The sequence below is a fragment of the Bos grunniens genome, chromosome 23 (assembly GCF_055505025.1).
Source record: "Bos grunniens cultivar Pamir isolate PY7600 chromosome 23, Bosgru_T2T1.0, whole genome shotgun sequence".
NCBI lineage: Eukaryota > Metazoa > Chordata > Mammalia > Artiodactyla > Bovidae > Bos > Bos grunniens.
Window position 1 is genome coordinate 34232112 of NC_141187.1, and position 23468 is coordinate 34255579.

Here is a 23468-nt window from a genome sequence, read left to right on the forward strand (position 1 = left end):
GACTTGACATACTCCTTTCCCGATTTGGAATCAGTCCGTTGTTCCATGTCTAGTTCTGACTGTTGCTTCCTGACCTGCATACAGATATCTCAAGAGGCAGGTCAGGTGGAGGCATGGGTCAGTGGGAGTGTCAAACAGCTTGGAACAGTGATTTGTTTGGTCAGTAGATTTGGATCCAAATCTCATCTCTGCCAGTTACTAGCTGTAATGTCACATTTAACCTCTCTGAGTATCAGTTACAGGCAGAACATCTTGCCAAACTTACAGCTTTGCTGTAAAAAACAGAAACATTGACTATGAATGACATAATTCTTAGCACATAGATTAAAAGTAATAGTTATGACTGATCCGAGTTGTTGCATGGCAGATATCAACACAACCTTGTAACTCAATTATCCTCCAATTAAAAAAAAAAAAGAAACTAACAAAAAAAGGTGCAGCATGATAGTGTAGATATAATATTAACACTTTTCATATTCATTTTTAAAAGAAATGATAATAAGTCAATATCTTTGAGTTTAAAAAGTCATCTTTTTTTTTTTTTTTTTGACTGACTAGCATTCATTCCCTCTTCCTAACAGGACAGCCAGTTTCAAGCACTTCTCCCCTATCATGTGTAGCCTTGATGGGAGAGTAATTCCAGTGGGCTCTCTCTCACTTTCTCTCATGACCTTGGCAAAGCAAACTCTCTTTTGAGATTCTGACAACTGGTTTATCCCAGACATCCTGGAAGAGCATTCCTGCCAGGAAACAGATCCTTTAGTTCTTTTTGGCTCCCAGAGCTACCTAGGGTCCTGCCAGTTTCCAAGGCAAGTTCTCTTAGCTTCTTATTGATTTGCAGAGCTATCCATCTCTTCACAATAGCTCATTTGGTGGAGGTAGCCAGTGTTGGGTTTTCCCATTAGCAAGCAAAAATTCTCATCCTTTTATTCCAAATGATGGTTGCTTAAATATTCTTGGAGAAAGAAGCTATCGTAAGAAACAGAGAAAGATGGGGCTTGAGGGAGCAAAATTCAGCAGAAAGTTATAAGAGGAAGGAGGGGAAACAGAGGAAGAAAGGCTAATTTTTTTACATCCCTTCCCTGTCCCAGCAACAGCCAGATCCACCTCTCAACTGAACCTCTCAACTCAGCCTCTCAACTGAGCTTTTTACTGTGGCCTGTACTTCAGATCCTACCCCTCCAAACTGCCCAGGGCCTATCTGCAACTTAACAGGCACATCCGTTGCATGTGTTTCCCCACCCACCAACCAAAGGCTTCATATCTCTCAACCAGCCAGTCATTCCATCCCTGTCCTACCCCTGCCAAGCCCTCAGACCTGCCTCACCCTTGTTTATCCCTATTAGACAATTATTTTAGGTTGAAATGTTCAGGTGAAGATGATCTGAAGTAGGAAATTAAGACTTGTATCTTTTCGCAGAAGTGCTCCTTTAAAAATAGAGTCTAGGCCTGTGAAGTGGTTGCTTTTTAAACAAACATACTATGACAAACCTAGACAGTGTATTAAAAAGCAGAGATATTTTTTTGGCTGAGTAACAGTCATAGAAAGGAATGCATTTGAGTCAGTTCTCCTGAGGTTGATGAACCTAGAACCTATTATACAGAGTGAAGTGAGTCTGAAAGAGAAAGTTAAGTACCGTATTCTAATGCATATATATGGAATTTAGAAAAATGGTACTGAAGAATTTATTTACAGGGCAACAATGGAGAAACAGATATAGAGAATAGATTTATGGACATGGGGAGAGGGAAGGAGAGGGTGAGATGTATGGAAAGGGTAACATAGAAACTCACATTACCATATGTAAAATAGATAGCCAATGGAATTTGCTGTATGGCTCAGGAAACAAACAGTATTAACCTAGAGGGGTGGGATGTAGAGGGAGATGGGAAGGAGTTTCAAAAGGGAGGGGATATATGTATACCTATGGCTGATTCATGTTGAGGTTTGACAGAAAACAGCAAAATTCTGTAAAGCAATTATCCTTCAATAAAAAATAAATTAATTTAAAAAAAAGCAGAGACATTACTGACAAAGTTCTGTCTAGTCAAAGCTATGGTTTTTCCAGTAGTCATGTATGGATGTGAAAGTTGGACTATAAACAAAGCTGAGAGCTGATGCTTTTGAGCTGTGGTGTTGGAAAAGACTCTTGAGAGTCCCTTGGACTGCAGGGAGATCCAACCAGTCAATCTCAAAGGAAATCAGTCTTGAATATTCATTGGAAGGACTGATGCTGAAGCTGAAGCTCCAATACTTTGGCCACCTGATGCAAAGAACTGACTCACTGGAAAAGACCCTGATGTTGGGAAAGACTGAAGGCAGGAGGAGAAGGGGATGACAGAGGATGAGATGGATGGCATCACTGACTTGATGGACATGAATTTGAGTAAGATCTGGGAGTTGGTGATGGACAGGGAAGCCCTGTGTGCTGCAGTCCATGGGGTTGCAGAGTCGGACACAACTGAGTGACTGAACTGATATGAACTCAAACATCCAAGAAAATTAAACCTATTAAAACCTGTTAAACCTATTAAAATCATGACCTCAGAGACTACTGAGTTATCTAATAATGCACCTATTTCTCCTCAGATTTCTGAAACTCATTTTTGGTAGTTTCTTTCAGCACTTAAAGCCAGATTTTTCTCATCCAAAGTATATATTCTGAGTGACTAGGATGCTACAAACTGGGTCTGGACCAGTTATGGTTCTAAAACTCTTAGCTTCAGAAAGGACACAGATACATTGAGCAATTATAAGCAGCAATGGGGGAAGGGATAGTTAGGGAGTTTGTGATGAACATGTACACACTGCTATATTTAAAACGGATAGGGCTTCCCTGGTGACCCACTGGTAAAGAACCTGCCTGCAAATGCAGTAGACATGGGTTTGATCCCTGATTCGGAAAAATCCCACGTGCCGTGGAGCAACTAAACCTGTGTGCCTCAACTATTGAGCCTGTGCTCTAGAGCCCATGCTCCACAGCAAGAAAAGCCATCGCAATGAGGAGCCCCTGCACCACAACTAGAGAGTAGGCCCCGCTGCCTGCAACTATAGAAAAGCCCAAGGAGCAAAAGACCCAGCATAGTAAAAGTTAAATAAACAAATAAAATTATTTCAAAAATAAACAAAGTGGATAACCAACAAGGATCTACTGTATAGCACAAGGAAGGCTGTTCAATATTATGTAACAACCTAAATAGGAAAAGAATTTGAAAAGGAATAGATACATGTATATATATAACTGATTCACTGTGCTGTGCACCTGAAACTATCACAACATTGTAAATCAGCTATATTCCAATATAAAATAAAAAGTTAAAAATAAAAGATCTATATCTTAAAAAAAGAAGCAGGAGATTCAGATAATTCATTTTTCTTCCTTTTTTATTTAATTAAAAAGTTCTTTTTTCTTTATATCAGATAATTCATTCTTAAACAAGCAAGTGTTTTTAGGACTATATACAGCTTGCAGAAAGTTCTTTGTAACATCCAAAATATGTGAGCAAACTGACATCTTTTAAAAGTGGTCATAGCTCTAGAACCTGAATTGTGGTTTCCAGACACTTATTTCCAACAAAAGAAGCCAAAGCTTTTAGGAGAAATAGCTGATTTGAAATCTGGAGCAGGAAATCTACCAGATAAATGTGGAATATCTTATCATACAAGAAGTAAGGAGCTGTCAAATACCATTGGGATCATCTCAAAATGACTCACAGAAGTCAATCTGAAGAGAGCCCCACTGGCCAAAATGAACTGATTTGAGCATTAAGATTAACGCTGTGGATTTAAATTCATCAAATATGCTAACTCAATGAATTCAAATGGTACTAAAAAGAAATTGGAGGATTGGGGAAAGAATCAAGCATTTATCCTCTCTTTCATTTACAGACTATACAGTTAGGTAACTAGTCAATAAAGGGAAACATCTTACAAAAGGATTATAGTTAACTTATTTTTAAAAAGGAATGGCAGGTCTCCATCTTGCACATTCTAATAAAATAATGAATCACAGTGGTGGTGGTTTAGTCGCTAAGTTGTGTCCAACTCTTGTGACCCCATGGACTGTAACCTTCCAGGCTCCTCTGTCCATGGGATTTCCCAGGCAAGAATACTGGAGTAGGTTGCCTTTTCCTTCTCCAAACTGAACATCAAAGGTTGGAGACATTACAAAAAGACAGAGTCTGACTTCTCCGGAGGGAAAAAGCTTTCATCAGTTAATACAGGGCAACATTTCTCAAAGTTGTTGTGTTAAATTCTGTCTCTATTAGCTGTGATGCCAAAAATTATTTTCATCTTAAATAAGTTTGGGGAATGTGGAACACAGTATCCTTTCTTTCTGGATGATTCATAGTGCACATTAGTATATTAAATTCCTTCAATAAATAATAAAAAAAAAAAAAAACAAGTCTGACATCATGAGAGTCCTAATAGAAGAAACAAAGCTTTGCCTTATGCAACACTCAAGAGAAACACTGAACTTGAACCTAATCAAGCCTCTAGAGTCAACTAAGGGAAATACATAAGAAGGCAGAAGGACATGTTAAATTATTCCATGGGGATGCAATCTGCAAGAGTCAGATGGTATAAAACTCTGAGGATCAAAAAACATAGTTTCTTCTACAAACAAATTTTTAGGGCAAAGGAAATTGAAGGGAGTCTACTAATGAAAAGAGACTTAAAAAGATATACCAGCCAAAAAAAAAAAGATATATATCAGCCAATCATAATACAGGAAGCTTGTTTAGATCCCGAAATTTTTTAATGCTAAAAAAAACTCCATTTATGACAGTTACGAGACAATTGGAAATTTGAACACTGACTATTTAATACTATTGAGGAATATTTCAGATGTAATATCAGCATACAGTTTTGTTTAAAAAGGGTCATTGCTTTTAGAGATTAATATATAAATACATGGATATAAGGGATTTATTTTTAAAAATCCTGGATAGAGAGAAATGAACGGGAGTTTGGCTGGGACCATAGGTTGGCTGTGGGTTGATGGTTGTTGTGCTAGGTAATGGGTACATGAGAGGTCATATTATTTTGTCTACTGTTGTGTGTATTTGAGATTCTCAATAGTAGAACATTTTTAAAAAGAATGGTTATAATTTTTAAGTGGCTCTTTAGTGCCATATCTCACAAAGGAAGACAGTAGATCAACGCAAGTCTGTTTTTCACAATGTTTAGAAAGATAACTACCAAATGGTCATTGGTGACTGCCTCTAGGGATAGAATGACAAGGATGGAGCAGAGGAGATTTGATTTCTTCTTAAATACTCTTATAGTCTTTTCTTCTAACAATAAATATGTATGTACTTTTATATTATATAAAATTTAAGAAAAAAAAATTCTTTTTGTGTCTATTAACTTAGCTCAGATGATCACAAATACCTAGTTCCTTAAAGTAGCAAAAGCATTTTTATAATAGTTACTGAAATGAAAGAGTATCATATGTTTTGACATGTAAAATTCTGATGCATTTTTTGAAGCCTTGTGATGATATAGTTCTGAGCCATATACAAAATCAAATAGATCATATTAATGAGGCATAAATTGACTTTGGAAAATGAGTGTAGAGCCAAGGGAAACCAAACCAAGGACTAGAGCCAGAGACTCCCCACCCACTCGGAGGCTCTATAATTTACTTATCCAAATGGCCAGATCTAACAGGGATTGGGGACACCATATAACAAATTAAGTGGGGGGGGGGAATGTGCTTATGTTACTTACTCTTTCTTGCATGTCTGTGGCATTTAACTTTTGTTCATAGAAGCCAGGGTAGAAAGGACACAATATAATTTGTGACAAATTTATATAAGAGCCTCCCTTTGTTTTTGTGATCTGTGTCTTCAAATATGTTATCTCAGTCAGGAGGTCATTTATTCATTCAGCTTACCCGTGGTGAGAGGCAGTATAGTATGATGGTAAATGCTTTTGTTTCTGTTTGCCGCAAACTCCATAGCAAGCATTTAAAGGGCAGCTACTGTGTGTGCAGTGAGGTGTGACAGAGGTAATTATGGCCATAACAACCATTCTTTCAATAAATATTTGTGGTGCTTCCTAGGAGCCATGTGTTATTATAAGTCCTGTGAAGAGAGGTGAACAAAGCAAAATTCCTTCTATTAAGGAGTTTATGATCTAGTGGGATAGAGAGATAATGATATACAAACATATAATGTCAAATACTGATACAAATTTTGAAGAAAAACAAAGCAGGGTATGTAGATAGCTATGGGACTGCTACTGATGATCATATATTAAAAGGCTGCTCTGTGGCAAATGCAATAGTAGGAGCTTTGTATCCATAAGCTCAGTAACTCCACAACCTATGTGAAGCAAGCATGGTAGAGTATTTCACTGCTACAGATGTGGGAAAGTGAAAGTCGCTCAGTCGTGTCCAACTCTTTGCAATCCCGTGGACTGTACAGAATTCTCCAGGCCAGAATACTGGAGTAGGTAGCCTTTCCCTTCTCCAGGGGATCTTCGCAACTCAGGGATTAAACCCAGGTCTCCCGTATTGCAGGCAGATTCTTTACCAGCTGAGCTACAAGGGAAGCCCAAGAATACTGGAGTGGGTAGCCTTTTCTTCTCCAGTGGATCTTCCTGACTCAGGAATCGAACCGGGGTCTCCTATATTGCAGGTGGCTTCTTTACCAACTGAGCTATCAGAGAAGCCCACAGATGTGAAAACTGAGGCTTAAAGCGGTGAAGGTCCAGGACATAGGTACACCTATGGCTGATTTATGTTGCTGTTTGGCAGCAACCAACACAGTACTGTAAAGCAATTATCCTTCAATTAAAAATTAATAAATTTTAAAAATAAAAAAAAGAGATGAAGGTCCTTCAGTGAATAAAGTGGAAACAGATGCTATCCCTGAGTCTCATGTTCTTCATCTACAAAACAGATAATCACACCTACTGTATACAGTAGTTCTTATGATTACATGGTAAAATAATTGTAAATCAGTAAGAACACATTGGTTTATCAAAAGTCCTCGATATATGTTATAGTTTCAAATATAATTGAGGGTCAGGTCATGAGGGGATTAATAAATACTGGGAATTTGCAGGTGGCACCTGATTACACAAGTCATGGGCATATCAGGAGACTTCTGGGTGTTTGGGGGGAAATTGGGAGGACACTAAAGGCCAACATCATCCACTTCACATTTGCCTCAGACAGGTCCTGGATGCATGTATAACATGTGAAGTAAGAGTAGCACCTAGATAGTTAACAAAACTGTTTTCTAAAAGTCAACAGCAGGCGATAGTACAGGTTGCTTTCTTTTAATTAATAAGGACCATCTCAACTTGCTGCTTCAATAGTGTTTCCTCAAACTAGCTGATAATCAAAATAATCTGGGGATCTTGTTGAGAGCATAAACTCAAAGTTCCAGGGTAAATTATTTCTATGGTGGGGAAATTTTGAGGGCCACTAATGTAAAGGGAACAAAAGCATTTGTTCATTGCTTTATCCCCAAAACCTAGAACAGTACCCAGTATGTAGGAACCAATTAATATTTGCTGAATGAAATCTCTATATTCGTACCTGCTTCCTATCATTCCTTCCCCAAACACACTGGGCATTTTACCTTGGTGAAATACTCTCTGAGATGCTCTGAATATTCAATTTAAGAGTCTTCTCAGGGGTGGGCATAGAGGAAAAAGAAAGTGAGATTTAAGGAGCATGGTCAGGATTTGCTTGCTCCAAACTCTTCCCCTCTTGTATCCGTGAACAGTAGAAATTTCTACCACTGCAGCTCTTCTTGGGTTAAGATGTGTCTTCAGGAAATTTCAATTACCAGACAAAATACATTATACAAGAGAGGAAAGATGTTGGAGAGAGCTCCAGGGGTAAAAGCATTTTATTCATAGCTTATCACATATTGGGCTTCCCTGATGATTCAGACGGTAAAGAATCTGCCTGCAATATGGGAGACTCAGGTTTGATCCTTTGGTTGGGAAGATCCCCTGGAGAAGGGAATGGCAACCCACTCCAGTATTCTTGCCTGGAAAATCCCACTGGACAGAGGAGCCTGGTGGGCTACAGCCCATGGGGTCGCACAGAGTGAGACACGACTGAGCGACTGACACACACAGCGGTAAGAAAAAACCTCCGGGCTTGGGGATGGCAGGCTAGGAGGAGCACATTGAAGCTGGTGGGGATGGGGGTTGGGAAGCATTGTTGGGGCTGGGGTAGGCAGTGTTGGAAATGGTGGTGAGCATTTGAAGACTACAGAGAGGTTCCCACTTAAACTTTTCCTAAGTAACACTTTGTCTATGGGGTGAGGTGGTGGGGGGAAGGGGGTCAGGGGACATTAATGGCTCCAAGTGCTTGGTACACAGTTGACTCTGACCTGTTGAAATGTATTACTGAGAGTTAGCAGTTCAATTCCACAGACATTTTTGGAAACTTTCTAAGTGCTAAGGTTTGGGATGCTGCCCCAAACTCTCCAGACCCACAGCTATTTCCCAAACACTGGGAGACTTTTGAAAAGGTATCCCTTTCCTTCTCTGTGACCAGGAAATTCTCTGAACAATATGCTGGAGAAGTCATTTGACTTACGTTGTCTGTTTACTCTTTCTTGGAGATCACCATTCTTTGTTATCTGATTGTTCTTTCATATATTTTATCCTTTACTTTTGATTATTTCAAACAAGAGGGTAAATCTGGGTCCTACTACTTCATCTTCCAGAAGTGGAAATATATGAGACATTCTTGATGCTTTTGTTTCTTACTCATTTTTGGTTTTGATTTGCCTGTCTCTGAAGACTTGTGATGTCGGGCACTGTTTCATGTGCTCATTGGCCCTTGATTTATCTTTTCTGATGAAATGTCCATTCAAATCTTTTGCCTGTTTTTTTTTTTAATGGGTTCCTTATCTTTTTATTCTTGAGTTGTAGGAATTCTTGAGTTGTATATCATGGACATGAGTTTTTCATCAGATATGTGTTTTGCAAATATTCTCTCACAGCTAGAGTTTGCTATATCTCGCTAAGAAGAAGTTTAAAAATTTTTTGATAAAGTCTACTTTGTTAATTTCTTGTTCATATGGTATGCTTTCTGTGCCATTTCTAAAAAATCTTTGTGTACTTCCAAGTCCTAAAGTTATTTTCTGTGCTTTCATAGTTTATAAGGACTATGTTTCATCTCAAATTAATTTTTGTGTATGATGTGAGGTATGGATAAAGGTTAATTCTTTCCCTCATATGAGCACTCTGGGCTTCCCAGTTGGTGCTAGTGGTAAAGAACCCATTGCATGAGACGTTAAGAGACATGAGTTCAATCCCTAGGTCAGGAAGATCCCCTGGAGGAGGGCATGGCAACCCACTCCAGTATTCTTGCCTGGAGAACCCCATAGACAGAGGAGCATAGAGAGCTTTTGTCCACAGGGGTCACAAAGAGTTGGACATGACTGAAGTGATTGAGCATGCATGAGCACTCAGCTCCTTCAGTACCATTTGTTGAAAAATAACAAATGGCTTCCATTGTGTTCCATCAACCTAATCTTTCAATCCTTTACTAGCACCAGTCTTGACTCTGGAGCTTTATTAAAAGCTTTGAAGTCAAATGGTGTAAGTCCTCCAACTTTATTCTTCTTTTTCAAGATTGCTTTGGCTATTTAGGTTGTTGGTATTTCCATATACATCTTAGAATAAACTTGTCAATTCCTACACAAAACCTTAGTGAGATTATCATTGGAAATGCATTGAATCTATTGCACCAACAGATCAGTTGGGAGAACTGATACCTTAATAACTAAGTCTTCATATCCTTGCTATTTTAGTGTTCATAATTAACTTTTGATGGAATATACTAGATGTAATATCATTCTAGGACTTTATCTATTGAATCTATACATTTATATTTATTGGTACAAAGATTTTAATAGTTTTATTTATTTTTTGCTGTGCTGGGTCTTTGTTGCTGTGCAGGCTTTTCTTTCCTTGTGGCAAGTGGGAGCTACTCTCTAGTAGTGGTGCGCAGTCTACTCATTGAGGTGGCTTCCCTTGTTGCAGAGCACAAGCTCTAGGGCCGGCAGGCTTCAGTAACTGAAGTATGTGGACTCAACAGTTGTGGTTCCTGGCCTCTGGAGTGCAGGCTCAATAGTTATGGCACATGGGCTTAGTTGCTCCGTGGCATGTGGGCTCTTCCTGGACCAGGGATTGAACCCATGTCTCCTGCATTGGCAGCAGATTCTTTAATATTGAGTCATCAGGGGAGCCCCAAAGATTTGTATATTATGCTATCTTTTTAATGTCTGCAGTATCTATAGTATATCCTCTTTCTTACCTGTAATGGTGACTTATGTCTTCTTTTTTTTCTTGATCAATAATATTACTAGATATTTTTGAATTTTGTTTTGATCTTTTCAAAGAATTAATTTCTGAATAGATTGTTTTAAATAGGTTATCTCAATTGTATGTTAATTTTCTATTGTATTAAATTTTGCTCTTTATTTTCTCTTTTTTTTTCCTGTTTATTTTGCAGTTCTTTTTCTAACTTTCTGGAATTCGTATTTAGCTCATTATATTTCAGACTTTCTTCTTTTCCACTGTCAACATTTACCTTTAAATGTTGCTTCAATGAATCCTGCATGTTTGTTGTGTACATTTTCATTCAAACCTACTTCTAAATATTTTCTCATCTACTGTGATTTACTTTTGACCAGCGTAGCACTACGGGGGCTTCCCTGTGGCTCAGATGGTAAAGAATCTGTCCGCAATGCAGAAAACCTGGGTTCCATTCCTGGGTCAGGAAAATCCTCTGGAGAAGGAAATGGCAACCCACTCTAGCATTTTTGCCTGGAGAATTCTGTGGACGGAGGAGCCTGGCAGGCTACAAGACATGGGGTGGCAAAGACTCGGACACGACTGAGCAACTAACACTTTCACTTTTCACTTCAATATAGCCCACACATATTTGTTTCTTAATTTCCAAAAGTAAATGTTTTGGTTTTGATTCTGAGCTAGGTTGCATTATAACATATGCAATATTATTTTTCTGTGTAACTTTATCCCTTTGAAATTAGCTGAGATTCAACCTTTGTATAATCATCTAGGTAACTGTTACAAACGTGCAGGAAAATAATGTGTATTCTTTAGTTGTTGAGTGGTGTGTTATAAATGATACATGTTATACATACCATATAGAGTCAATATATAAAAGTATGTATTATATATCATAAATAATATGTAGAATTTTGTATATGTTATACATGATATAGCATTATATATGAATAGAGACATTGCATACAATATTATATATAATATCTAAAATATCACATGTTATGTATGCTATAGAGGATATACATCTGTATATATGTGTACATATATATATATTAATTATTTTCTATTTTTTGATTGTTTCAAACAAGAGGGTAAACCCGGTCCCTACTATTCCATCTTGACCAGAAGTGGAATTACATGAATCATTCTTGATACTTTCATCTCCTACTCGTTTGGGGTTTTAATTCACATTTCTCTGATAACGAATGGTGCTGGGCACTTTTCCATGTGCTCACTGGCCATATGTAGGTATATACATTCATTAGGTCAGGTTTCTAAATTGCACTATTCAAACCCTCCTCATCCTTACTAACTTTCCCCCCTGACATACCCGAACATGGACCTTTGGAGGCTACCAGTTTTCTGACCGTGGCTCTAGCAAGTCTGGAAGCTGCACAGGTACCATCATTAGAATAAAATTTAAAAAAAAATTAAAAAAAAATAAAGAAAGAAAGAAAGAAAATTGAAGAAAAAAAAAAAATTCTTTCTGAAGACCAGCCATGATCGGAGCTAAGTTCCCGCTTCTCCTCAGGGAAAAGAAGCCCCAGGTGGAGAGAGAGTGGGGGCAGGGAGCGCCCCGTGCGCGCGGGAGGCCCCGGGGACCTTCCGCCTGGCGGGGGGGTGCGGGGCGGGTTCCCAGATGTCCTCGAGCCGTCAGTAGTCAGTGACGCGGCGGGGAGGAGCCTTTTCCGAGATAACTGGACAGCAGGAACCGTTCCCGAGTACCAGTCCTGAGGCCTGGGCCGCGCCCAGGAGGTACCCCTTGTCCCCACGCGGTTCCCAGCCAGGCACCTCTCTCTGGTGGAGCCTATTTTCTCTTCCCTCAACTCTGGTGCCTCTCCCTCCCGCCCTTCCGAGTGCAGCCAGACTCCTGCTGTGCCTGCGTCTCCGGGGGCGCCTCCGCTCAGGCCCCCCGCCCGCCTCCCGCACACTCTTCGTCAGGTGCCGCAGGTGAGAAGGCCTCGCTCGCTCGCTCGCTGCCGGCGCGTCAGAGCCTTCAGCGCGCCGCCGGCTGCGCCTGCGCACTCGCGACAATTGCTAAAATACATTTATCTGCTTACGCTCTCAGTTACTGAGGAAGTATTTACACGTCTATTTTGGTTTTGAACTTGCTTTTTACTCCTTAGAATTTGTCAGTATTCTTGAGGCTGTTAGGAGTGCATGCAAATTTAACTTACTAAGATTTCAGAAGGGGCTTCCCTGGAGGCTCAGATGGTTTCTGATGAACTGAACCGTTTATATCTCTGGCAATGTTTATTGCTTATTCTTTTTCTATTGTCAGTGTGGCTCTGTCAGTGTTCTCTTGGTTAGAATTTGCCTGAAACCTCTTTTAGGCGTAGGTGACATATGGGGAGAGACATGTTTCAGTTCATAGAATTGAATTAATAATACTACTATGGACCTTTTTATGGTGTTGCGTTGGCTTATCGTGTTTTGAAAGTTGAGTTCTTTTGTACTATGGGCTGTTCGATGCTTTGGAATTTTACCTGAAGGAATCGTCTTCAGTTGCATTAGAAGTGGAGTCCTCTCTAGAGGGTCTTCATCTGCTTCTTCCAAGTTTATGAGAACTTCTAGTCTAGGATCACTGAAAATTAAATTCTTCTCCAGTTCTCCCAGGTAGTGTGAATTTAGGCTGAAAATATTGATGAAAGTTGAGTTCTTTCTTTTTTTTTCTCTCTCCTTTCTAAATTGATGGTTTAACCCACTGGGATACCAACTTTTGGGGAGAAGATGTATTAGATCCCTCAGGTTGGGCAGGCTCTGGGCTGTGTCTCTGGAGCCTTTTTGAGGCTATGACTTCAAAGCTGAATCTTCGTTTCCCCTTCCCCTCTTGTCTGGTAAATGCCTGGAGATAGTGCTCCCTCGATATTGCTCAGTCCTTGGTTTGAGAAGCGCTTACTTCTTCTGTTGACAGCTCATTGACTCTTCTAAGGTTTTTATCTGTTTTTAGTTGTTTTCAGCACGAGGGTCCTTTCAGTATTTAACCCACCACCTCACTGGAAAGAGAATCTAAATTTAGTGGGTAGCACATCAAACTCTCTTAGGCTGCTTGTTTATGCATTCTTCCCTCTCAAGTAATTATATTTCTCAGGACACTACAATTGAGAAATTTTTTTTTCTTTAACTGATTTTCATAAAGAAAAGTTGGGAGGGTGAAAGGCTTTTAGTATGTGGTAACTGTTTTAGTAACTTTTTAGCTTGGACCAGTTTTGAAAGAGAACATTAGAACATTTTGAAGAGAACACTACAAACCATTTACTAGGAACTGCCTAGGAAAAGTGAATTTTTAAAAAAGCTTTATCTTTTACTTCCCTTTAGAATATATTTCCCTTCTAGAAGCCTTCTTCCAAAAGTAAAATCACACAAACATGCTGTGTTGAGTTGGTTGGTTGGTTGCCCCACCATCCAAAGATATGTCTAGTCAGAACCTCTGAATGTGACTTTATTTGGGAAAAGGGTTTTTGTTGATACAATTAAGTGACGAATTTTAAGGTGAGATTATCCTGGGTTATCTGGGTAGACCTGACTCTGAATCCAATGGCAGATGTCTTTATAAGAACAGAAAAGCACACAGACGAGAAGAGGAGAAACAGAAGAAGGTAATTTAAAGATGGAGGCAGAGACTGAAGTGACAATCTATGAGCCAGGAGCTGCCAAGGATTGCCAGCACTGAAGCTAAGAGGCAGGAACAGATTCTTCTTACAGCCTTCAGAAGGAACCAACCTGTTGATACCTTGATTTAAGACTTCTGGCTTCTAGACCTGTGAAAGCTTACATTTCTGTTATCCTAAGCTACCCAGTTTGTCATGCTTAGTTATGGCATCTCTAAGAAGCTTGTAACCAAGTTTGGAGGCTCTTTCTGCTCCAATAGTTTTGAAAAGCCTGCAATTGTTTCCCTTCAAGCATAAGTAAGGAATAATAATCAGGTGAGACTGGAGAAGGAAATAACAACTCACTTCAGTATTCTTGCTGGGAAATCCCATGGACACAGGAGCCTGGCAGGCTAGAGTCCATGGAGTCACAAGAGTTGGACACGCCTTAGCAACTAAATCAACCAGTCAGGTGAGAGAACTGGCATAGAAGATCTCTGGGAGCCTCTCTCAACTTCAAGAGTTTCCTGGTTATGAGGATTAAATGCAATGTTTGGTTAATACTTTATACATATATAAAGCCTTTCCTGACTATTACCATTATTCTTTTCTTTTTTTTTTTTTTTACATAACTAGCATTCAGACTTTGCATTTGTCATCAGCCTCCTCTTCATCTTCAACTGTCCAGTTGTTTTTATTGTTTGATCCTTCCTCCTACTCCTTCATGCCCCTTCTCTCTTCTTACATAAACAATTGAAATAAGGCTCTCTGCAACTTCCCAGAGTGACTCTGAACTTGACAGAGAAGTAATTTTTATCCAGTGAAGACCAACCACAAAATAGCTCCTGGAATTTGTACAGCAAATTATAACTTAGGACTCAATTTTGCACATTTTGTTTATCAGCATGGTAGCATTCTTGCCTGGAAAATCCCCTGGATGGAAGAGCCTGGTGGGCTGCAGTCCATGGGGTTGCTAAGAGTCGGACACGACTGAGGGACTTCACTTTCACTTTTCACTTTTATCCATTGGAGAGGGAAATGGCAACCCACTCCAATGTTCTTGCCTGGAGAATCCCAGTGACGGGGGAGCCTGGTGGGTTGCCATCTATGGGGTCGCACAGAGTCAGACACGACTGAAGCGACTTAGCAGCAGCAGCAGCAGCGGTATTATCATGACCACTTTATAAGAACAGTTTTTTCTCTAGGTAGAATCCAAGAAGTAACTGGATCTGGGAGGAACCTTGGTGCTACTGGCCTGACTGTTTCATTCACTGATTAAACAGTTCTTGAGTAACTATAATGTACTAGATTGAAAGAGTTTCTGGAAATTCAATTGTAATCAATATGTTCCAGGCTTAATCTGGTGGTGAGCAAACATATTTCACTCCCAGCAATAGTGTAGCAATTTTGTAGCATTAATAAAGTGGATACTAATTTTAAAGCAAAGTAATTATAAGAGTTGGACTATATATATATATATATATATATATATATATATAAAGAAAGCTGAGTGCCGAAGAATTGATGCTTTTGAACTGTGGTCTTGGAAAAGACTCTTGAGAGTCCCTTGGACTGCAAGGAGATCCAACCAGTCCATCCTAAAGGAAATCAGTCCTGAATATTCATTGGAAGGACTGATGCTGAAGCTGGAGCTCTAATACTTTGGCCACCTGATGTGAAGAACTGACTCATTGGAAAAGACTCTAATGCTGGGAAAGATTGAAGGTGGGAGAAGAAGGGGATGACAGAGGATGAGATGGTTGGATGGCATCACTGACTCAATGGACATGAGTTTGAGTAAGCTCCAAGAGTTGGTGATGAACAGGGAGGCCTGGCATATTGTAGTCCATGGGGTGCAAAGAGTCAGACACGACTGAGCTACTGAACTGAACTGAACTGAATTATAAGTAGGATTTTTTTTTGCACACTCCAAATCAAAAGAAGTAAATGAACAATGTGTTGTACAGCCCTATTTATGTTGGTACCCATAAGTCGGCATGTGTGCGGGTTCTGTTGCTTCAGTTGTGTCTGACTCTTTGCGACCCTATGAACTGTAGCCTTGGAAAAGGCAATGGCACCCCACTCTAGTACTCTTGCCTGGAAAATCCCATGGATGGAGGATCCTGGTAGGCTGCAGTCCATGGGGTCACGAAGAGTTGGACATGACTGAGTGACTTCACTTTCACTTTTCCTTTTCATGCATTGGAGAAGGAAATGGCAACCCACTCCAGTGTTCTTGCCTGGAGAATCCCAGGGAAGGGGGAGCCTGGTGGGCTGCCGTCTATGGCGTCACACGGAGTTGGACACAGCTGAAGCGACTTAGCAGCAGCAGCAGAACTGTAGCCTGCCAGGCTCCTCTGTCCCTAAGATTCTCCAGGCAAGAATAGTGGAGTGGGTTACCATGCTCCCCTGTAGGGGATCTTCCTGACCCAGGGATCAAACCTGCATCTCTGACATCTCCTGCATTGGCAGGTGAGTTCTTTATCACTAGGGCCACCTGGGAAGCCCCACCCATAAATGTACTTTATGTCTAATTGCCGTATTCACAGAAGGATGTGCCCTAATTTATTTGCTCATTCCTCTATTGGTTATTTTAATACTTTGTTTTCAACAGACTTTTTTTTGTACAAATGCTAAAGCACTTCTTTAAAAAAAAATCATACTTGAAGCAGAATTGCTGAATCAAAGGATACTCACATTTAAAATTTGCTAGATACTGTCAAATTTCCCCCCAAAGCTACCAGTTTATACCCCTGTGACTATTATGTGCATACACCTTTCCCAAGGTGCTCATCAACAGTGAATAATATTCATCTTTAAAATTCTGTCAAACTGAAGAGTGAGAAATAACTCAATCTTGTTTTAATTGATGGGAGGAGGGCAGAGGAGAAGGTTAGGGGAGATTTTCCCTTTCTTCTCTTTAAATCTGTTGGGAGACAAATCTGGATGGCCTGGGTACCCATCTCCTTCTGCCAGGCTGAGCTGACCAGAGCCATCTGCAAAGGGGCAGCACGGCTTTTGGCTGGTGCAGCATTCTGGGTGTACAGAAGCACTTCAAGACTGTTCCAGGGCCTTCCACGTGCAGACTTTGACCTTCGGCGTGGACCCAGGCCCTCAGCATGCATTCTCCCTCTTCTGCTTCTTGGACCTAGAAATCCTGTCATTCATTTCCCATTGTCGAAAGAACCCAAGTACTCCATAGGTTAACCTATATTTGCAACAACCTAAATGTGTCACGTGGATATATCTTTGGTGTGAGGTCAAGTCCTTTCTTTTGTGAATCCAGACTTCTCTCAGAGGCTGGCCCTTCTTGGCTACATGTTTGCCGTGGTGGGTGCAGACCATTTCTACCTGGCCCCGGTAGTCCCCGCAGTGAGAGTTGGGGGATTCCATGTGCTTTATTTCTTCTGTGTAAATTTTCTCTAATTGGACTCTGTGGGGCTACTGCTGTGTGTCTGTAGCCTCCTAGCCTGACAAGATCTGTAAGGTTTTCCTTTTATACTAACAGAAACTTAATTTAAGCATCACTTGAGTACTTTTTCCCCCAGTAATGAAAACAGTCATTTATTATGCTCACAGAGCCTATAGGTCAGGCTCTGTGGTCAGGCATTCTCAATTAGTTCATAGCGGCAGGGGCAGCTTGTTTCTGCAACGTGCTCTCTGGAGCCTCAGATGGAAGACTTGAGCAGGGGTGGGATGAAGGGATGGAGCCCTTGGAAAGCTTACTCCTTCACATGCCCGGGGTGGATGGAGCCTGAGTCCTCAGCTGGAGTGGCCAGACACCTGCATGTCATTCCTTCATGTGGCCCAGGCTTCTTCCTAACGTGGTGACTGGCTTCCAAGGACAGGCTCCAAAGAGTGGGCCAGGTAGAAGCTGTATGATTTTAGATCCAGCTTCAGAAGCCACGAAGCACCAATATGTCATATGCTCCATTGTTTGGAGCAGTCCCAAGCTCCCACCCATATGCCAGTGGAGGAAACACAAATCTCCGTGAGAGGAATGTCAATCACCTTGTGAGAACAGCCACGTGGGAAGGTGCTGACATCTTTGGAAATACAAACGTACCACTTTCCCTAATTCCTGGGAACGCATTCTTTCAGTTTCCAAACTGGAAGATACTTGGTCAGATATTTCCCCTCCACACAGAAAAATGTAATATGGGCTTCCCAGGTGATGCTAGTGGTGAAGAACCCATCTGCCAATGCTGGAGACATAAGAGACAAGACACAGGTTTGATCCCTGGGTTGGGAAGATCTGTTGGAGGAGAGCATAGCAATCCGCTCCAGGATTCTTGCCTAGGAAGTCCCATGGACAGAGGAGCCTGGCGGGCTAAGTCCATGGGGCAGCAAAGACTCGGCCACATACACCCCCCAAAAATGTAATATAAGATTGGACCTGCTGAAACGATGAGGGGATCACACATTTATCTCCCTAGAGTCTAGTTCTAGTAGCTTTTAAATCATATATCTTTCATTTATTGTAGCTGCCCTGGAAGTAAATATCTTAAGAAAAATGATTTCGCTTATATTTATTATGACCTTTACTGACCTAAATCTAACTCTACATAAAGTTAGTATGTTCCTCTTGGTGCTTTCTCAATACTTAGGGTGGTCACCAGGAAGCTAAGTGGCTACAAATGAGGTCAAATCTGATGCAAGACCCAACCGTTTGAACAGGATAGCCACATTTCTTGCAAATGGTATTCTTTAAGTAGTGGTCAGTGTCACATATTCTTCATTCAATTTAGTTCTGAAAGAATGTATGCATCAGGTTTTTGGTGTTTGTTTTTTTTTCCCCTTATAACTTGACTTGAATTTCTGATCCTGGAAATTATAGTTACAGTATACAACATCTACCCTTTCCAAACGGAAAATCCTGCTTCTCCATGTTTACATAAGACATACAGTTCTAGGCGGTTTGGAAACTAGAAATGAAACAGGCCTCAGAAGGAATAGAGATAAAACCCAGAGCTACAGTCTTCACAGCATCAAGGGGGAGGAGCCTAAGTTCTCAGACCTGAGAAACAGTGCTCTTATCTTCATGTGCTAGATGCCCCTGGCCCTGTGCATCAGATCAGGGGGTCAGTTCAAGAAACTCTGGTCTTGAACTTGAAGGAGAAGAAGAACTCAAAGAACTAAATGCAAACTTCTGCTTCTTAGGGCTACAGTTCTGCAACTTGAAAAAAAAAAGATGATTTCCTTCAACTTGCTCTTCTCTCCATCGACAGCGGGGCAGGTCTGTGTCATCACTCTCCTTTAAGGTACTGTCCAGCTCCATTCCCCAGCACACACAGTGATGATGATCCAGTCAATTCTGGCGAGCCTGCAGCTACCAGCACAGCATGCGTGTAGGTAGTAGGGCTCAATATGGCAGCATTCAACTGCACAGAAGCCAGGTGTCACAACAGAGGAAGAGAACGTGTGTCCTCCTCCGGGTATGTTTCAATCTTGATGCATCACCGGAAGAGGGCACGCCTGGTGCTTTATTAAGAGGGAAACTGAATAAGGTAATGTGCTTTATTGATGTTGGCTTGTTTGGAAAATAGGAATAGGAATCCATTTAGCCTTAAGTTTTAACTTTTTAATCCACAGGTTGAATATTTGAGGTGTGGCTCAAAATTTATGATTACTGGTTACATCAACATTAACATAATCAAATCTTGCTCTTTTTGTTTAACGGGTAGTAGTGTATCTTTTCTTGTCCTTTTATTTTCTACTTCCTGTATTGTAGTTGTTTAGTCCCTAAGTTGTGTCTGGCTCTTGCGACCCCATGGAATATGGCCTGCTAGGCTCCTCCGTCCGTGGCATTTCCCAAGCAGTAATACTGGAGTGGGTTACCATTTCCTTCTCCAGGAGATCTTTCCAGGTGAGGGATTGAACCTGTATCTCCTGCTTTGGCAAGCAGATTCTCGTACCACAAGCCACCAGGGAAACCTCTCCTGTATTGTATCTGAAATGAATTTCTTACAGACAGCATATTGTCGATTCATGGCTTTTCATTCCCTTTGCCAATTTCTGTCTTGTAATTACTGTATTTGAACTACTTATATTTAAGGTAATTGTTTTGTTTGTTTTTGTTTCTTGTTTGTGTGTTTTTTTCTTGTTTGTTTGGCTGTGCCACCCACATGGCTTGTGGGATCTTAGTTCCCCAAGCAGGGATAGAACCTTGCCCCTTGAACCTGTGCACCCTGCAGTATAAGCACGGAGTCCCAACCTGTGGACTGCCAGGAAGTCCCAAAAGTAATTATTAACTTGTTAGGGCTTCTATATTGCATTCTAGTTTTTGTTTTGTTTGTTTCCTCTGATTTTTGCTCCTTGGTTTCTCTTTGTGTACCTTCCTTTGGTTGCTTGAACATGTTTTGATTTCATCTTGACTGGAACTGAGAGCTTCATTGAATAATTTTTTTATTGTGGCAAAATACATGTAAAACATAAAATTCACAATCTTATCTGTTTTTGAGTATACACGCCGTGGCCTTAAGTACATTTGCAGGGTTGTGTAACAATCACTACTATTCGGGAACATTTTCATCAACCCAAACAGAAGCTATGTATTCAGTAAGCAATATCTTTTTTATCAACTCAAACAGAAGCTATGTACCCATTAAACAATAAGTTCCTACCCTCCAGTCTTTGGTACCTCTGTTTTACAGTGTTTCATCTAATTGAAATTGTACAATATGTGTCCTTTTGTGTCTGGCTTATTTCACTTAGCATAATGTTTTCAAGTTGCACCCATGTGGTAGCATGTATCAGAGTTTCATTTCTTTCTAATGACTGAATAATATTGCATTGTATATATACCACCTTCTACTTAGCTCATCTGTGGATGAACTCGGGCAGTTTCCACCTTGTGGCTGTTGTGAATAATGCTGCTAAGAACATTAGTATGCAAATATCTGTATGAGTCCCTGCTTTTTGGATGTATACCTATGAACTGAGTTGCTGGATCATAAAGAATAAGTTTTTAAAACACGAGATGTTCTCCAAATATTCTGTGACAGCAAGGAAACTGATTGTCCCAGAACTCAGAAAAGAAAGATGAGAACAATGTCATAGAACAAACACTCCTTGAGTTCTCCTTTATGACGTGATGTTGAGGAGTTCCTCAGAGTTCTTCAGTCACTCCTCTTACCATCTCTTGAGTCTTTCAGCAGTATGGGTGGTGAGGTGACCTAACAGGTCTCTCTATGCAGGGGATGCTACTTGGTGAACCAGGATCAGGTTAGAGGAAGGCAAGGGTTTCCAGAAAACCTTTTTCAGGACATAGTTTGGAGAAGGCTTATAAATTCCATAATATTAGAGTTTTTTGAGTCAAGAATCAGAAAGAACTCAGTTTCATGGATATAGAAACTGGATTTCCATTACCATATTTGCCACTAACTGTGCACCAAACTGTAGGAAAGTGACTTAACCCCATCCAATATGGGAGGGAGAAGAGCAGGAGGGTTGAACTGGATACTGTAAGGTCTCTTTCAGCTCTGAGCATCTGTGTTTTTTAACTTTTGTAGATCTCTTTTTCTCTAGATCAAATTTTTATATAATGCCTTGATTCTATTAATAGGTCCAGGCTTGGTAGATTTGTGGAATGAACTAACACCAAATGTCTCATCCCAGGAATTCTTTTTTGTTTTTCATCCTGGAAACTCTTGTTTATGTCTGTCCTGTCATACATCTGTTTAGCTCAAAATATGTGCCCTGAGTTTATCTAATATAACAAATATACCCATACTACTGGCCAGAGTTATTGGGTATTGCCACACTGGAGATGTATTTTATATTATAAAACGTCAGAATAACAATGGTTTTCTTAAAACCATTTGCTCTCCTTAGCTGTTTTCCACAAATATTCTCACCCTTCACAAGCATCCAGCTCTTTCTATAAACCCTTCTTCTGGTTTTGACTGAATTTCCCCTAGAAATTATAGTAATATAGATTTAGAAGTATCCTGGCCCTCATTTCCCTCTGAGGACAAACCTAAACAGCATATTAAAAAGCAGAGACATTACTTTGCTGACAAAGCTCTGTCTAGTCAAAGCTATGGTTTTTCCAGTAGTCATGTATGGATGTGAGAGTTGGATCATAAAGAAAGCTGAGTGCTGAAGAATTGATGGTTTAAACTGTGGTGTTAGAGAAGACTCTTGATACTCCCTTGGACTGCAAGGAGATCAAACCTGTCAATCCTAAAGGAAAGCAGTCCTGAATATTCATTGAAAGGACTGATGTTGAAGCTGAAGCTCCAATAGTTTGGCCACCTGATGCGAAGAACTGACTCATTAAAAAAGACCCTGATGCTGGGAAAGATTGAAGGCAGGAGGAGAAGGGGACAACAGAGGATGAAATGGTTGGATCGTATCACTGACTCAATGGACATGAGTATGAGCAAGCCCTGGGAGTTGGTGATGGACAAGGAAACCTGGTGTGCTGCAGTCCGTGGGGTCGGAAAGAATCACGACTGAGCAACTGAACTGGCCTTCTTTTCCCTCTGAGGACAGGCTTAGTGTCCCTCTTTGTTATTTTTACAGCATTCAAAAATATGCACCATTCTAGGTGTTAGGGATATAGCAATGGGCTGACAAGCATGACCCCTGCTTTTACTTAGCTTAATGTCGAGGGATGAAGACAGATTTTTGAATAAATAATAATAGGTGTGCTGGATATTAAGGAGAAATGCAAAGTTCTGCATGCTATAGGATATATTTTTTAAAATATTTATTTATTTAATTTGGGGAGTGCTACGCTGAGTCTTCCTTGCTGTGTGCAGACGTTCTCCAATTGTGGGGAGCAGGGGCTACTCTCCAGTTGCCATTCATGGGCTTCTCATTGCGGTGGCTTCTCTTGTTGCAGAGCACGCCTCTAGGCTTCAGTGGTTGCAGCATGTGGGCACAGTTGATGTAGTGCACTGGCTTGGTTGCCCTAAGTCATGTGGGATCCTCCCCAACCAGGGATGAAACCCATGTCCTCTGCAGGCAGGTGGATTCTTAATCCCTAGAACACCAGGGAAGTCCCACTGTAGGATATAATATGGGGTTTTAACTGAATCTGTGGGTATCAGAAATTTCTAGATGAAGTAACATTTAAAGTGAAACCTGAATTGGAGTTAGGCAAAGATGATGAAGGAGGACATTCAAGCAGAAGGAACAGTTGAAAGGGAAAATGTCCACTGAACTTTAGAAGAACAGTAAGGTTAAACTGGCCAGAGTGGAGAGAGGGAAGAGAGTGGTAGGAGAAAAGACTGGAGAGGCAGGCACAAGTCTGACCAGGATGCAAGTTATTAGTCATACTAAGTATTTTGGACTTTATCCTCAAGGAAGTTGGAAATCATTCAGAGTTTAAGACAGAAACGAGACAGAATTAAATCTGACATTTACAAAGGTCTTTTGGTTGTAATGTAGCAAGTAAGTTGAAGGCAGGTTGGCAAGAGAAGTGGCAGAAAGCTTAGTTAGGATGTTCCTGCTGCAGTTGGATGAGAACGATATGGGCTTGGACCTCTGTTCATTTGGAGGTGACAGGCCTTGATGTTTCTTAGAAATCAAGGGAGGAGGGGGGACAAAAAGGCAAGAGTGATTCTGTGAAGACTAAA

The 23468-nt window shown here is 40.6% G+C and overlaps 1 protein-coding gene across 3 annotated transcripts in view; it reads left to right on the top strand.

Moving 5' to 3' along the window:
• Positions 1-23468, top strand: part of LOC147347588 (cytidine monophosphate-N-acetylneuraminic acid hydroxylase) — a 291879-nt gene that overhangs the window by 196023 nt on the left and 72388 nt on the right. The window contains exon 1 of one of the 3 annotated variants that reach the window (XM_086369952.1): positions 11854-12244. The exons of 1 other annotated variant lie outside the window; for it this stretch is intronic. The gene's annotated coding sequence lies outside the window, so the exon portion shown is untranslated. Of the gene's footprint in view, positions 1-11853; positions 12245-23468 lie in introns of those variants that run through there. One more of the 3 variants, XM_086369958.1, reaches the window with a different exon arrangement.